Raw genomic sequence first — 16773 nt, 5'->3', positions numbered from 1 at the left:
GTTAAACCGTTTAAGAACCGAACCAAAATCTAAACCGAACTGAAAGGAAACCGAACCGAAAATGAACCGAACCGTTTCTAACCCGAAACCGTTTGAACTGCCATAAAAACCGTTATAAACCGAACCGTTTATAAACCGAACCGTTTATAAACCGAACTGATTATAAACCGAACTGTTTATAAACCGAACCGTTTATAAACCGAACTGATTATTAACCGAACCGTTTATAAACCGAACCGCTTATAAACCAAAATGTTTATGAACCGAATCGCTTATAAATCAAACCATTTACAAACCACTTACTACTAGGAGTGGTTATTGGGCGGGTCAATGCGGGTCATTAGCGGGGCGAGTACGTTGCGAGTAAAGGTCAAGTCAGGGTCAAGATAAAAGTGAAACGGGCTATTAACTTCTACTTTCTTTTATCAGTTCCTGTGTTGCCAGTGAGAATGCTCTTAATATTTGTCAAGCAAATCGTTACTACTTTTTTTTAGTTTGATGACTCTCATTACAGTAGAATTATATAACTACAACAAAAATAATAACCAATAATTCAAGACAAATAAGGAACAAAATATCAATAATGTAATGTGATTAAAACTATTAATATTTGTTCTATGAGATTAAAACATTTTAGCAAAAGCCTGAACCACAATTCCATATCTTAACTAGATGCAAAACTTTCATCTATCACTTCTTTACCAATGTCAAGGACGTCTTCTTCAATATCACAATCATAACCACGTAACCAATTTTGTGTTGTAACCAACGCCTCAACATTCTTAGGCAAAAGCGCACTCCTATACTTGTTTAAAATACGACCACCCATGCTAAAAGAAGACTCAGAGGCTACCGATGTAATAGGAATGGCCAAAACATCCCTAGCCATAACAGCTAATATGGGGTACACACTAATTTGAGATTCCCAATACTTGAGAACATCATATTTCTGCCCTTCATAAATTGGTTGCCGAGGAGTACACAAATAAGAATCAATCTCCATCGATGGCCGATTTGATGGGCCATCCTCATCATCATCATCATCAACATACTAGAAAAGTTCAAACAAAATGCTTTATTAAATAATAAAAATTAAAACATACAATTATTAATTTTGTAAACCACAATAAACAGAAATTGATTACCTTGAATATGTCATCATCCAAGTGACTATTTGATTTATCGATAACAGCTGGGATGGAGGGTGGAACAATTGTACTTGATGTAACACCGAAAGACATAGAATAATAAAAGTTGTACAACTCCAAAAGAGCATCTTTAATTACCTTCGCCTTTTCAACACATGCCTCATCAACATAAAGCACTTTTAACATCTTCGTCACTCGAACAAGCTTATAGCGTGGATCAAGAACAATAGCAATTGAAAGGATCAAACTATATTCATCCCAATAGCCCTCAAACTTTTCAAGCATAACTTTTGCCATGGGTGCAAGTTTAGGGTCTATATGCGCTTTACTTATTGTGTGCTCAATTTTTAAAACACTAGCGAAATACAAATTTGCAGTAGGATATTCTGAACCAGAAAATAACACAGTGATTTCATAAAATGGCTTTAAGAAATTACATATTTTAGTAAGGGTATCCCATTCATCATCCGAAAGTTTGAATTCATAACCCATAAACCTATCGATAACCAATTTCAAGGCTTCCTTTGCTTCTAAAGCTTTTCGGAGCATCGTATAGGTGGCATTCCAACGAGTCACAACATCAAGACGTAACTTTCCATTAAACACACAGTTAACCTCATGAAGAGCATGCTCAAATTGAGTGAGTCTAGAGTCTGAAGAATCAATATATTTACAAACCTCACGCAATTTTTGAACACTACTATCAACTTCTTTTAAACCTCTTTGAACAATAATGTTCAAGACATGAGCTGAACATCGAATATGAAAAAATTTACCATTACAAGGAAGAGGAGAAGTCAACATTAAATCTTTCTTCAAAAGGTTAACCATAACATCCATGGATCGAGCATTATCAACAGTCATTGCAAAAGCTTTACCCTGAAGGTTCCACTCCCCAATAAGTTTTAACACAAATTTTTCTACCTCAACACCAGTATGAGGAGGACCACAATAACGAAAATTCAGAATTTTAGACCTAAGACACCAATCTTTATCAACATAATGTGCCGTTAAAGTGAGATAACCTCGATTAGTGCATGCTGTCCACAAGTCACAAGTGAAGCTAACTCTACCTTCAATTCCAGATAAAGATTGCAACAACAAAGACTTAAACTTATCATGCTCAGCAATACAATATTTCAAAATAGTGTTTCTACACACATGGTTCACGTTGGGATTCAGATTCGTAAAAACTTCCCTAAGGCCATGATGCTCCACAATACTTAAAGGATAAGAATGCAAAATTATAGCTCTAGCAAGCAATTGTAAATGACGAGTTTGATTAAACGGGAGCTCAACACCAATTTCATGATTTCCTGGATGGTGTGGATTTTTACCCATGCATGTCTTAGTATGAGCTTTACAAGTTGAAGTACCAGCCTTACCTGGTGTTTTATATTCATTACCGCAAACATTGCATCGAGCATATTTTATCGGCGCAAGACCAACCATCTTATCAAAAAAGGTGTAATACCTCCAAACATCTGATGTTCGTCCACGCTTACTACCACTAGTGGTATGTTGAGTAGAATCTTGATTCTGAATAGTAGAATCCTCATCAAAACCGATAAACTCTTGCTCCATTGCTGAAAAAACAGAAACACAACAGCCTAAATCCAAATATGCCCCAAGAAGACAAAGTACAACTGTTAAGTTAGCCAATAAGGCACTATTACTAAAATCAATTGGCAAGCAAATTACTTTCACATATACTGTAACTTAAAATAACTCTATTAATTAACCATTAATATTTAATACCATGCACCCAAAACTAAACCAGCTAATCTGAACCAAATTAGTGTTGACTATTTCACACTAAAATTTCCAACCAATCATACTATTTAGTAGTGATACACTACCAGATTTATAAATTACTAAAATTAGTAGTAGTTGCTTTATCTAATTTACTTCAATAAGTCAAAACAATGGATTAAAATGACAAGATTCTCTTTCTATTGGAAACAAACCAACTTGCATTAAACTATAATTAGCACACAAAAATTCTTTAGTGTTTATACCTGATCATAACATTAGAATGATATTTTAAACTGAAATAGTGTAATGATTTATTGGGTTCCCTACCATACAAAAATTCTAATGCTTTTATAACCACAAGATTTGTCTCCCACTGTCCCTTAGATATTCATAATAGAGGGTGATTAGTATATGCCATCCTGGTCTATAGTTCAGGAATTATATGAACAACAAAAAACAAAAACAAAACAATTAAGTGAAAATTACCTGGAGCTGTGACGGCTTGAAGGAGAAGAAGAATTGAAGATGGAGAACTGGAGATCGAACAAAAAAAACGACAATAGAGAACTCGAGATCGAAAATAAACCGAAATAAAAAAAAAAAATTAACTGAAAAATTACCTTGAGCTGTGACGGCTTGAAGGAGAAGAAGAATTGAAGATGGAGAACTGGAAATCGAAAAAAAACTAATTACATTTGGAGAAATTGAGATCGAACAAAAAACCGAAATAAAAACAAAAAAAAATTAAGTGAAAATTACCTGGAGCTGTGACGGCTTGAAGGAGAAGAAGAATTGAAGATGGAGAACTGGAGATCGAACAAAAAAAACGACAATGGAGAACTCGAGATCGAAAAAAAAAACCGAAATAAAAAAAAAAATTAACTGAAAATTACCTTGAGCTGTGACGGCTTGAAGGAGAGGAAGAATTGAAGATGGAGAACTGGAGAACTTCAGAGTGAGTAAGGATTCAGCGCTTGAGGATGAAGAAGAAGAACCGAAGAATCAGTGTTTGATGTGGAGCAAAACGGCGAATTGAAGATGATGAATGAAGAGGAGATGACCTAACCAGGCTAATTCAATTCACGTTTCACCACTGTTTTTTTTTTTTTTTTTTTCCTCTTTTGCAATATATTATTTAATTATTTAACAACCAAAATATCTAAATTCTAAATTTAAAATTTGTTTTTCCTTTTAGTTTTGGAGGGAAATTTCCCACCTTTCATATTTTGATGAAATTGTCAACCAAAAAAATGAAATCAATTTTCCACTTTGTAAAAATCAAAATTTTTAATTTTATTTTAATAACATTAAACGAAATTTTATACAATTAATTAATTACATGGCTTCAAAAAAAAACTAATTACATTTCTCGAATCCCGATAAAACGAAATATGCCTTCATAATATCAGCTTTTATAATTTTTTTTAACACACACATTAAAATATTAAGTTCTTTAAATTATAAAATGTGAATCGGTTAGCGTGTAAATGTCTAGCGTTGCGATTAATAAAAAATCGAACACTGTTTAATAATATAATGACGTCATATATCTTAGAGAGTAAGAAGTACTACGGATTAGTTATATGGTTATTTTATATCAGTTTAGTTGTACCTATAAGCAAATACACTTGTAATCGTGTAAACTTATAAATTGTATAATTGACTAGTAGATTAGTACATAAATACAAATTACTTATTTAGATATGAGTTATGACTACATGAGTGATTGACTAATATGACTATATCAGCAATTGTCAATTTAGCATAGTTGCATAACAGATTAGCAGTGTACTAGACTATCCTACTAGGTAATATACTAATACCATTTCAGTATTTGATCTATTAGACTCAAGTTAAACGCTACTCTTTCTTATTAACTTGTTAGTCTAATTAAGTAATTACTAATTACTAATTAGTAATTAGTGACATAAGCCTTAGGGGTAAACCAATAAAGGATATAGAAAAATATAATAATCTTATGATTCTCATCCCTTTATACTAATAATATTTAACTATGAGAATATGAGATGGTTATATGTTATTTATATGTTAATATGTATAATCGGTTGAAAGAGTCAATATTACCTTCTTCTTCATTAATGTGTTATTTGATTATACAAATCAAACTACTTTGTAATATATAACTTTATGCAAATATATAATGATAAACAAGTCTTAATTATCAGTCTTGTTGACTAATTAAGTATCGAATACCAAATTGAAAATTTCGATGTCACAATTACTCATCAAATCATGATTATGACATTATTAATTAACTAAATGATCAAATAAGAAGCAGATAATAATCTGATAGTAAAACAATAATACATTAATGCACTAAACTTTTATAATCTACTTCCTAATAAACTAGTAAGATCAGTATGGCTAAACTAAATACATAACATGATATGTATTTATAAAATTAATGAGAATTTGCATATAATATGATGCCTCAATATGAAGTGATGAAGTCTCGACTTGATATAAAACTTGTTAACTAGCAAAAAGTTAGAAAGTAGTATAAAATTTCAAACCAAAACTGTTTGATTGCCCAAATCCAAACGACTCGATAAAAAACCGGTTTTTTGAATCAAAACCAGACTCGAACTGTAATTTAGTAAAGCTGAAATAAAACCTATCCAAGTAATGTTAAATCGTAGAAGAACCGAACCCGTTAACGAACCGAACCAGTTATAAACCGAACTAAAATGAAACTGAACCAAAAAAGAACCGAATCGTTTCTAAACCGAAACTGTTTGAACCGGGATAAAAACCGTTTACACCGAACCGTTAACAAACCGCAACCTGTCTGCACCGAACCGTTTACTACCCGGACTGTTTACAACCCGGACTGTTTACAACCCGAACCGAATTTAAACCGGGATAAAAACCGTTTACACCGAACCGTTATCAAACCGCAACCCGTCTGCACCGAACCGTTTACTACCCGGACCGTTTACAACCCGGACCGTTTACAACCCGAACCGAATTTAAACCGGGTTAAAAACCGTTTACACCGAACCGTTAACAAACCGCAACCCGTTTGCACCGAACCGTTTACTAACCGAACCGTTTAGAACCCGAACCGAATTTAAACCGTTCAAGAATAAACCGAAACCGAACCGAACCGATAATTATTTAAACCGAACCGAAACCGACCCGTAAGACATTTGAACCGATTTCAAACCGACCCGATTTCAAACCGAACCGATTTCAAACCGAACCAAAACCGAACTGTCAAACCGTTTTGACAGTGCTACCCACGATACATGGCCACATTGCAAAGGGAACAAAGGAAGTTTCATTACTTCCACAACCACGTTCATTACATTATGTACCCAAAAAAAAATAAAAAAATAAAAACAAAAAACAAAAAAAACCTAAAGAATAATATTATGTACTCCCTCCGTTTTTAAATACTTGCTCCATTTTTCTTGAATTGGACACATATGCCGATACTAATCTTTGATCACTAATATTTTTAATTAACAATAAGTATAAATTCTAACAATTGAAAATTAATAATCTATTCATTGAGATGATTCCAACAAGTACCAATATGACTATATTTTTTCTTATGTATAAATCACAAATATTAGTCAAAGTAGGACAAATGAATAGTGCCAAAAATAGAAATGGAGCAAATATTTTAAAACGGAGGGAGTATTTTGTATGAAATAGAGTAGCTTTTTAAAAAATTTCGTACCACGGTACCATATGGAAGGAGAAAGTTAATTTTATTTATACATGTAAAAAAAACTTAATTTTATTTATAGAGTAGAAGATTATATGCATAGATTAAAACAAAATATTGTTTTGGACCAAGATTAATTTTTAAAATATTTTGAACAAAATTGGATCGCAAACCGAAAATTATATACTCTGTATGTTGCGGTTAAACACTACTTGTACTAAAGTCTTAAGAGCCGCTACAAAACACTTAAAAATAATTTAAATCCAGAAAATAATATAGATACTCCATACGAGTAATAAATAGAGTTATCAATTCAGGTAAACGGGTCAAGTTTGAGTCGAGTAAGGCCCTGTTTGATTCGCCTTGAAAAAATAATATTAAGTAAAAATAATTTCAGTTCAGTAAAAATAAGTTCAGTTCAGTAAAATTAATTTCAGTTCAGTAAAAATAATTTCAGTTCAGTAAAAATCAGTTTTGTTAAAGAAGAATTATAATAGAGAATCAGTAAAAATAATTTAAGTTCAGTAAAAATAATTTAAGTTCAGTAAAAATAATTTCACTTCAGTAAAATTAAGTTCAGTTCAGTAAAAATAAGTTCAGTTCAGTAAAAATAATTTCAGTTCAGCAAAATTAAGGTGAATCAAACAGGGCCTAAGTGTTACTAAGCTACTCAAAATTAGAGTTCTAGTATGCAGTACTTATTACTAAGTACTCCGTAATACTAGAACTCTAAGTAGCTTAATACGGAGTACTAGTAGAAAACAACACTGATTACTACATAGACAATGAATGAGAAATCCTTAACAAAATGATCTGAATGGGATTCATGCATGGATCAATTTCACAAATCCCATCCATCAATCCATCTGTCATTTATATTAATTACTACAGTACATCAAAATTCACGATTTATTGACCCTTCAAAATTAAAATTATAAATAGAAAATGGAAATTAAGATTGATGGTCTTTTGATGCTTAATTATATTGTTGCAAATAAAAATGATTTTGATTTATTTTTGTAAAAATATAAAGAAGGATTTTGAGAATTTATGCAAGTATTGCTACAACTCGTACATACAGACACAGTCATGCAGCTTTACATCAAATCATCTCATCCCTTTTTACCAATTTTCAATTTGCTGTTTTCCTCCACTTGATTCTTTCCCTTCCTCCCATTTTTGTTCTCTTAATTTTTTTAGGATTTGTACTTCACGACCTAAATAAATAAATAAATTAGGGAAATAAAATAACATTTAAAAAAAAAATGTTATACAAAGAGCATGTTTTGATTTGTTGAACTGAACTAAACTGAATTGAAAATAAGCTGAAGAGAACAAGTACTAAGAGCCTGTTCATATTTACTTAATTTCAGTTCAGTTCAGCTCCTAATTTCCCTATCTCATAAAATATTCATTTCAGCTTAGTTCAGTTTAGTAAATGTGAACGACCCTAAGTAAAGTTTAATTAGTATAAAGTGTATAATTTATTATTATTTTTTTTTCACATTTATCTTATCCTTTACCTTAGCTTCACGATTCTACCATAAAAGGAAGTTTCTACGGCAGTCGTTTGAAATATAACTACCTTATTATTTTAATGATAAACAATATGAGCGAACCATTTTTTCACACTATAAATTGGACACAATTAGTATTTTAATTTCTATCGTGTAAATATAATTTTTGAAAATTTTAGTCCAACATAAAATAAATATTTTACGAGAAACTATAAAATAATAGTAAAAATTACATACATAAAACAAAAAATTTGATAAATTAAAAAAATGTTGGTAATAATATTTTATAGCAAGAATAGAGTAATATAATTAATTAGTTGGATAAAAATATGTTAATTATAAAGTATATAATCATTAAAATATTATGATAGTCATAATTCAAACGACCATTATAGAATTTTCAACCATAAAATGAATGTTTCAAAATAATTTTGATAACTCGTAACGATATTGTATGTGATCAAGTCAATAACAAATGCATATTCAACTTATTTTCATTTCTTCTTCCTTTGTGCATTTGTGTTGGAATAGGAGTAAAAATAAATAAATAAATAAATAAATCAATATAGTAGTACGTCAAAAACGCTTAATGTAGTTCAAAATGATGATCAATTAATTGTTGATTGTTAAATGAGTTTTTGAGATCCGTATGAATCATGTGATGAAGAATAAAGCTTAATTTTACTAAGCATTATTAAATTGTTACGGAATGTAATGAATAGACTTTGTGATATTGATAATTGATTTGATTATTGTCATCTCAAACAAGTTGACTTTTTTTTTTCTAAAATAAAAAAATACAGTAAAAAATTGCTTGTTTCATTTTTCTTCCAAGCATTTTCATGCACTCACCTTATTTATTGTTACTACGAGTAGTACTGTATTACTCCGTATATTTTATACGAAGTAATTAGTTTTTTGTTTTTTTTTTTTTTTTTTTTTTTGGAAGAAAGTAGTACTCGGTATAGTATTTTATAATCTATTAACTATTATTAGAATAAAACTTTTCTGATGTTATTACTGTTCATATGTCACTCTCATAATAAAAAAAATTTCGCCTAAATGCAAGTTGGTGTTTTTTTTTTTGAGTTATTATATTTAATAGATTTTGAAATTTGAATAATAGAAGCCTCTATATTACAAATACAACCTATTATTTCCCTTTCCTCTCTATTTCCCTCACATTTCTCATTCCTAACTCGATTCTCATCCCCCCTTTCACTTTTTTCCCCCAAACAGTAAAAAAACACTTCAATTCACTCCTCCAAATCAAAATTGACGAACAATTATTGGTGATTTGGGGGAAAAAAGTGAAAGGGGATATGAGAATCCAAATAGGAATGATAAATGTGAGGGATATAGGGAGGGAAGAGAGAGAATGGGCCCAAAATGACGTCATGTGGTAGCTGGGGGGCAAGAATGTGGTAACTTTTGATGTTTTTGAAAGTAGAAGGTGGTAATTTTCAAATAAAAAAATAGAAGGTGGTAATTGCTAAAATGAACATAACAGAAGGTGGTAATTGTAAAAATTCCCTAATTTTGATGAAAATCTAAAATTTTCAAAATAGATATTATGTACAAGGTGCATATTCTTATTTATATTTATCCATTTTTTTAGAAAAAATATAAAAATGATAAAAATAAATTTTATATAAACCGTACATCGGGTTGTAACCTAGTTACTCCTAATTTAGTTGATGATGGTAGAGGTTGAAGTGAAAACAAAAAACACCAAAAACAAAATAAAGCACGGAGATCAAGAAATGTCAATGTGTAAATATTCATATTGCTGTTGCACATCACTTACTACAAAATTCAAGTAATCGGATTTGAAAGATTATCAGTCACCACTGGCCATCATCATATGCATTTCATGCTTGTTGTGTGGGTCGGGTGCTACCCATTTACCCATATTTCTACTTATATTTTGGATTACACATTTCACAAATTTTTTGGCTGCTTTTCAAATCATTTACTTCACTTGAGTAATTTTATAATTTCACATTTCACATATTTCTACTTGAAGTAGTATTTATAATTTTAATCACTTGAGAGTTTCGACAACAGCACTAATGCTATATATGGAATTATGGACTATGTATGGAGTACAAGAGTTTGTTCTCTTCAGTTTATTTTCACTTTTTAATTTTCTTCTCTCATAAGATATCCAGTTCAATTCGGCTTTAATCAGTGCAGTTTAAATCAGCTCAGTTTAGTAAATCAAAACAGGCCCCAAGTTTAACAAAAATCAACTGAATAAGCACCTCATTATGAAATTATCATCATATGAAACCAATTAGCTATAATTTCCATAGTATGACAAAATTGTGTACTAACTAACCGCAATCCATAACATCATGGCTTTACCAATATATTCGGATTTGAAAAAGTGATTATCTTATACTATAGGGCATTAGATATTATTTTAATTTATTTATTCATCCTAAATTAGCTTCGTGCGTATCTCATAATACAATTTCCCTTCAATGTATTAAAATTCTTAATATGCGTGTTCAAACCTAACAAGAAGATTATTTGGAGATGTTACGAGTACATATACTTGCAAATAGAATCCGGAGAAGGTGGGAGAATTAGGTTTGTGAAAGTGTTAGCACAATGTTATGATTGGAGATTAATGGAAACATAAAAGGTGCATGGTATGATCAGAAAAGGTGTAGTAAAAATTTCTCAAAATAAAAAAGAAAAACAGTAGAATATGTGAGATCCTCATAGTAGTAAAGGTGCACTCATACACAGATAAAGTTTAAATTTTGTAGAGAAAGAGAAAGAGAGTGTGCGGGCGTCATTGAGTAGTCAACGTCAATCCGTTTCGTCCAATGTTGACAAGGGAAGCTGTATACCTTATTGTCTTCATTGCATGCAATCATCTCTCTTCTTTATTTCTTAAAGCTCTCTTTTGCATTTTTTCCTACTCTTTAATTTTATTCTAAAAAATGAAATTAACAAAGATTTACGGTAAATAAACCTAATAGAAAAATTAAGTTCAAACAATATAAGTTTTGTCTAGAAATTTCAAACACGGTTTCAATTATTTCAAATAATGTAGAGATATTCAGATAGAATATATAGGATGATTCTATGACAGTTATCCTTAAAAGTTCTGTTATTATAGGACAAAGTAATTTTTATTAGCTGATTTTTATTTACTTTTAATATTAATTTTTTTAATGTCAAAATTAATAATAAATTACTCCGTATTTGTCTAATTTTAAAATTCATTTATTAATTATGAAATCATTTAATATTAAGTTATTGATTGATTTAAAAAAGTGTATGCCTTGATGTTGTATGCAATTTACAACTTAGAATAAGTTTTGAAAGAATATTAAAGGTTCATCATATTTCATACAGGTTCAGAGTGATAATTATCATATTAATTTTAAAAATACACCATGCATAATGCTATATTGTAAGTTAGATTGAATTTTGTAAAAAATTTACAACTTTAAATTCTTATACAATATATGATTACACCTCTAATAGTTTTACCCCTTAAAATATAGGAGGCTAGGAGCAAAAAACTAAAGATAAATTGGAGACGTCGTATAAATAACTCTCATTTACTTTATTCATTATTAGTAGGAGGAAAAAAGATAAGAATTATTGGGGTTTTCAAAATTAAGATATGTCAACTCATTAATACGAAATACTGGTATTAATCAAGTGACTATATTTACAAACCTAAACTTTATTGAAATAAATTTGAAGAAAATATAGCCTTAATACAATATATAATACATACTCCATACAACAAATATGCATGAAAAATCTTGTAAAATTAATGCCCCTTATAATGGAAGTTTAGTTCCTATGTTTTCATATTTCAGTTTGGATTTTTCTATTCTAGTTTTAGATATACTATGGATTACTATATTTCATACCCATACCTACTACACAAGTATTATTAGAGACAAATAAAAAGAGTGAAAAGTACAAAAATACTTTATGAATTTTCTAAAATGCAGAACTAGAAAAGGAAAGCTAGTTAGCTAGACAGCCTAGACTACTTGAGGAATTGTATAAATTTAATGGTAGTCCTGATTATTGCAAAGATGTTACACCAATTTGGCACGATGCACTAGTGTTACATTTAGCTGCTAGTGCATCAAATTTATGAACATGTTAATTTATCTCATCATTGAATTATTGACTATTACTGCTGGACTCTAACTATGATTTAGGTTCATTATTATTAGACTTGTGCTAGGATTTATAGAATTTATTCGAATAAAAAAATTTACTCGTAACTAAATTTCTATAAGAAAAGGAATTGTACGGAGTATTGAAAATAGCAGAATTCTTAGAGGAAATGGGCAGTTTCACTTATTTGAGCCAGAGTAGCTGAATTTGTTCAAATAACTACCTTAGAGGTTGGAGGGTGTAAAGAGAAAAAACAAGTTTGGGTTGGTATTTTAGAGGGATACCCAATCAATCTAGGGGTATAATTGTTTTTTCAAGTACCAGTGTAGGGGTATATGCGTCTTTTCATGTACTAGTTGAGGGGTACATGTGTAATTTCCTCACCAAATAGTAAAAGCAAAAAACAAACAGTATTTGGACAGCTCACTAAAAGTACTGAATAAACGACCCTACCTTTTCAATATATTTACAAAAATGCCATCAGATTAACAAAATAAAAATCGTTTATCTATTAGCAGATTAACATGTATTTTCCCAATATTTTACCATAAGATTTCACGTAGATATATTGAAATATATATGGTTCGTTGCCCAACTCGGGAGTAAATTAAAGGGTGATCGCCAAAAGTGATTTTTTTTTAAAAAATTTATTTTGAAAGAAAATTTAAAGGACACTAAATTTCATTAATTAAAGCCATAAAACAACCTATAATTGACAATTAACGATAATGAAAACGTATGTAACATAATTAAACAAGAATTATCGGAAAATGATTAAGGGTCTGTTCTCATTTACTGAACTGAACTGATTGGAGTTGAACTGAATTGAATATTTTATAAGAGAAGAAAATTAGGAATTGAACTGAACTGAGCTGAGCTGAGCTGAAGTGAATTGAAAATAAGTTGAAGAGAACAGACCTTAAGAATCCAAATACATAAATATAACAATTCAACACATTCTTGATTCGTTGTCTCATACTCCCTCTGTCTTTAAAAACTTGCTCCATTTCTATTTTTTGCACTATTCATTTGTCCTACTTTGACTAATATTTGTGATTTATACATAAGAAAAAACATAGTTTTGTGGGTACTTGTTGGAATCATCTCAATGAATAGATTATTAATTTTCAATTGTTAGAATTTATACTTATTGATAATTAAAGATATTAGTGATCAAAGATTAGCATCGGCCGTGTCCAAGAGAAATGGAGCAAGTATTTAAAAACGGAGGGAGTGTAACTTTTTGAGTGAATTCGTCATCGCTATAGTAATCTTGTGAGAAAGAAAATTCTTGTGCAGAATTCATAACTCAAATCCAAACCATATCAATCGTAACCCTGTACAACTAGAGATTAAATTAAACACAAATAAAACCTTCTCTTGTCTTTCGAAGGGGTTCGAAATGCCAAAAGTGAAATTGATAAGGATAGAATGCTACTCACCTCACTTGAAATGTGAAATTTTGGCCAACTATGTCTAACTCAAATTTTGGCCAACTATGTCAAACTCATTTTCCCATTGTGTATAATGAGTTTGATTGTAGAATTAACTAGGTTAGAACCTGTGCGATGCACGGTTTATATAAAACCTATTTTTAATTTGTACATTTTAAATCGCAATTATACGTGAATATAAATAAGAATCACGTATATTTTGTAATTTTATTTATTTTTTCATCAAAATTATGATATAGTGTTTGTTCAATGTTGTCTAATTTATAGTTTTGTAAGAGGTTATTATTAGTGTGCTATTTGAAATTGTTTCATTTTCCTAAGATAAATTGATAGGTTTTAGTTTTAATGTTGTAGAAGCTTCCAATATTTAAATAAAAAAAATGTTAAATATGTTAGCTCTAAAAAAAAAATGTCATCATCATTGCATTTAGCGCCGAAATTTTTTTATTGAGAAAGTGACACGTGGGCTATGGTAACGTCAACAACTTCTGTTTATAGATGTGTAATTTCTAATGGATACATGTTACAAAGACTAATAGGATTAATTTAATACGTCATGGGTGTTTTTAACGGTAAAATTTATGTTAAATAAATGAAAATTTTTATCAAATGTAAGAGTAACTTATAATACCTTTAGGCAAAATTTAACCCATCTCGTTCCAAAAAAAAAAAAAAAAACTTTACCCCGTCGTACAATAGAGTAGCGAAAGTCTGCCATATGTGAACTCACAAAGTCCCAATTTTATTGAGTCACGATGAGAGACTCATTGGCTGTGTTACAAATTTGGGTTGGCTGCTAATGCAGTACATCAATGAACAAGGCCCAAAAAACGTATCTTTTCATTTAATTTCTTGATGGGTCTTCCTGGAAGAGACCTTACTAGACCATACACCGATAAAGCCCAATAATATGATATGTCTAATAACTATGTTTTTTTTGGATACAGAGGTAAGAGCCCATTGAATATATTTTGTTTAGTAAAGTTGTTTGAATTTGTCAATTGAAGCAATTTAAAGTTTGTATTTGGCTAATTGTAGGTAAAAAATTCTTATAAGTTGTAGATTGCACTTTGATTTAACTTTTTCATCGGTTTACGCGTCAAAAAATATTCAGTTAAAGTTTTATGGGCCATTTTAATTCTTAAGGGTTCGAATTGAGCTCAGAATTAGCAAAAAAAAATAATGTTAGTGCCTTGTTTTGCATAACAAAAATGTATTGAATTGTGGGCAACTAATTTTTGCTGTAATAACGAGGTACTTACATTATTTTTTTTTTGGCTAATTTTCAGCTCAATTCGGATCTTTAAGATCTAAAATAACTCCTAAAACTTTAACCAAATATTTTTTGGACATGTTAACCGATGAAAAAGTTGAATCAGGCTGTAATTCACAATTTATAAAAACTTTTGAGCAGCAATTTGCAATTTTTTAAATGGCTGTAATTTGCAAATTTTCCAAAAAAAAAAACATTGTTGATACATAACATTAACAATAATCTAGGACGCGAAGAATAAAAGCGGTTCTTTACTTTATTTTCATCTATTTTAATAGAATTCCATTTATTATGGCTCGACCCTTTTATAGCAGATATCGGGGCGCAAACCCTTTTCTTCTATATTTTTAGAGGAGGTGAAAGACCAATAGCTTTACCTTGATGAATCATTTTGGGAAGCACGTACTCTTCGGGCTGAGGTCCAATTCATTTCGTAGGTTTCTTTTAGAAAGAATCGGAACTAGTTTCCGGTGGGATTACATTCATGTTCTTCCAGCTACGGTTTTTTCCCGTTCCTCCGAGGTTCGCTTCTTTCAGATAAGGTTTGGAAACTAGTCTTAATCCCTCCGTTATCTTTAAATTTTACACTTTGTCCGGTACATAAGTTAACTTAATTTGATTAAAATTAGTATGATAAGATAAAAGTAATGTACTTGAGATATTAAAAAATTATAAGAAAAGATAGTAAAGGTAATAGCTTAATAATTAGTAACCGATGTGAGAGGAGAAAAAATATGCGTATGTGTGGAAACCATGAAATAAGAAACACATAATATTAAAATGAAGTAATAGTAGTTTGCTAAAAAAAAAGTGTACACTTTTAAAAAATAGCTCATTAGGAAAGTATAACACTTAAATAGAGGAGTTATTAATAAAGCTCCCTCGGTCTCGAAGTACATTCAACAATTTAAGTGACACTTGCCAACGAAACAAATGCAACCATAAAAAATATATTACTCTGTATATAGGATGTATTTGTAAAAGTTAAACCCCACTATTTTTTAAAATGCCATATTGTTGTTTCAATGAATACTACAAGAAGGAGGGTTGAATTGTAGTATGAGACTTTAGCCAAACTTTTTGCGGAATTAAGATTAAGTAAGCTAAAGGAACAGAAAGATTAACTAAAGGAACTAAATAATGCAAGAGAGATTTTTACGTGGAAAACTCCTTGGCCCTAACAAGGAGAAAAACCACGACCACTTGGGATTTTGGGAAAAGAATCTTCACTAGAATAGGGCAAATGGTCCTATTACAAACTAAAGACTCAAACTCAAGTTCCTCTACGAACCTGAAACCCCGAGGAACAAGTCACCCAACTTGTTGCTCTTCTCTTCTCTTTCTCTCTTCTCACTTCTATGTTCTCTCTTCTCTTTCTCACTTCTCTTTCTCATACACAAAAGTTCACTCCCCATTCCCAAATTACAACTCGAAAGAAAAAACAAACTCTAGTTTAAGAACATTAAGAACACTCTAATTAACTTGTGTGGAATTGACACTTGACTCGAATAAAAGCTAGAAAACTTATGTGAGCAAGGGTGAGATTTTCCAACAGAAATTATGAACTATTTATAGAGCAATAAAAGCCTTGGAAAAACTTTATTGTGCAGCAAATCCATTACGCCACTACTCATACCCACTAAGAAGATCATGTCCCTTGAGTTAAGGAACCATGAACTCCTCAATGTGCAAAACCACGACTTGAAGAAGAACACGGGGAGTAGGCCGCAAGTTTTGGGAAACATGGAGATTTTATTTTAAGAAGATATTT

Source organism: Chenopodium quinoa, unplaced genomic scaffold (genome assembly GCF_001683475.1).
Source record: "Chenopodium quinoa cultivar QQ74 unplaced genomic scaffold, ASM168347v1, whole genome shotgun sequence".
Taxonomy (NCBI): Eukaryota; Viridiplantae; Streptophyta; class Magnoliopsida; order Caryophyllales; family Amaranthaceae; genus Chenopodium; species Chenopodium quinoa.
This window is presented reverse-complemented; position numbering follows the sequence as displayed.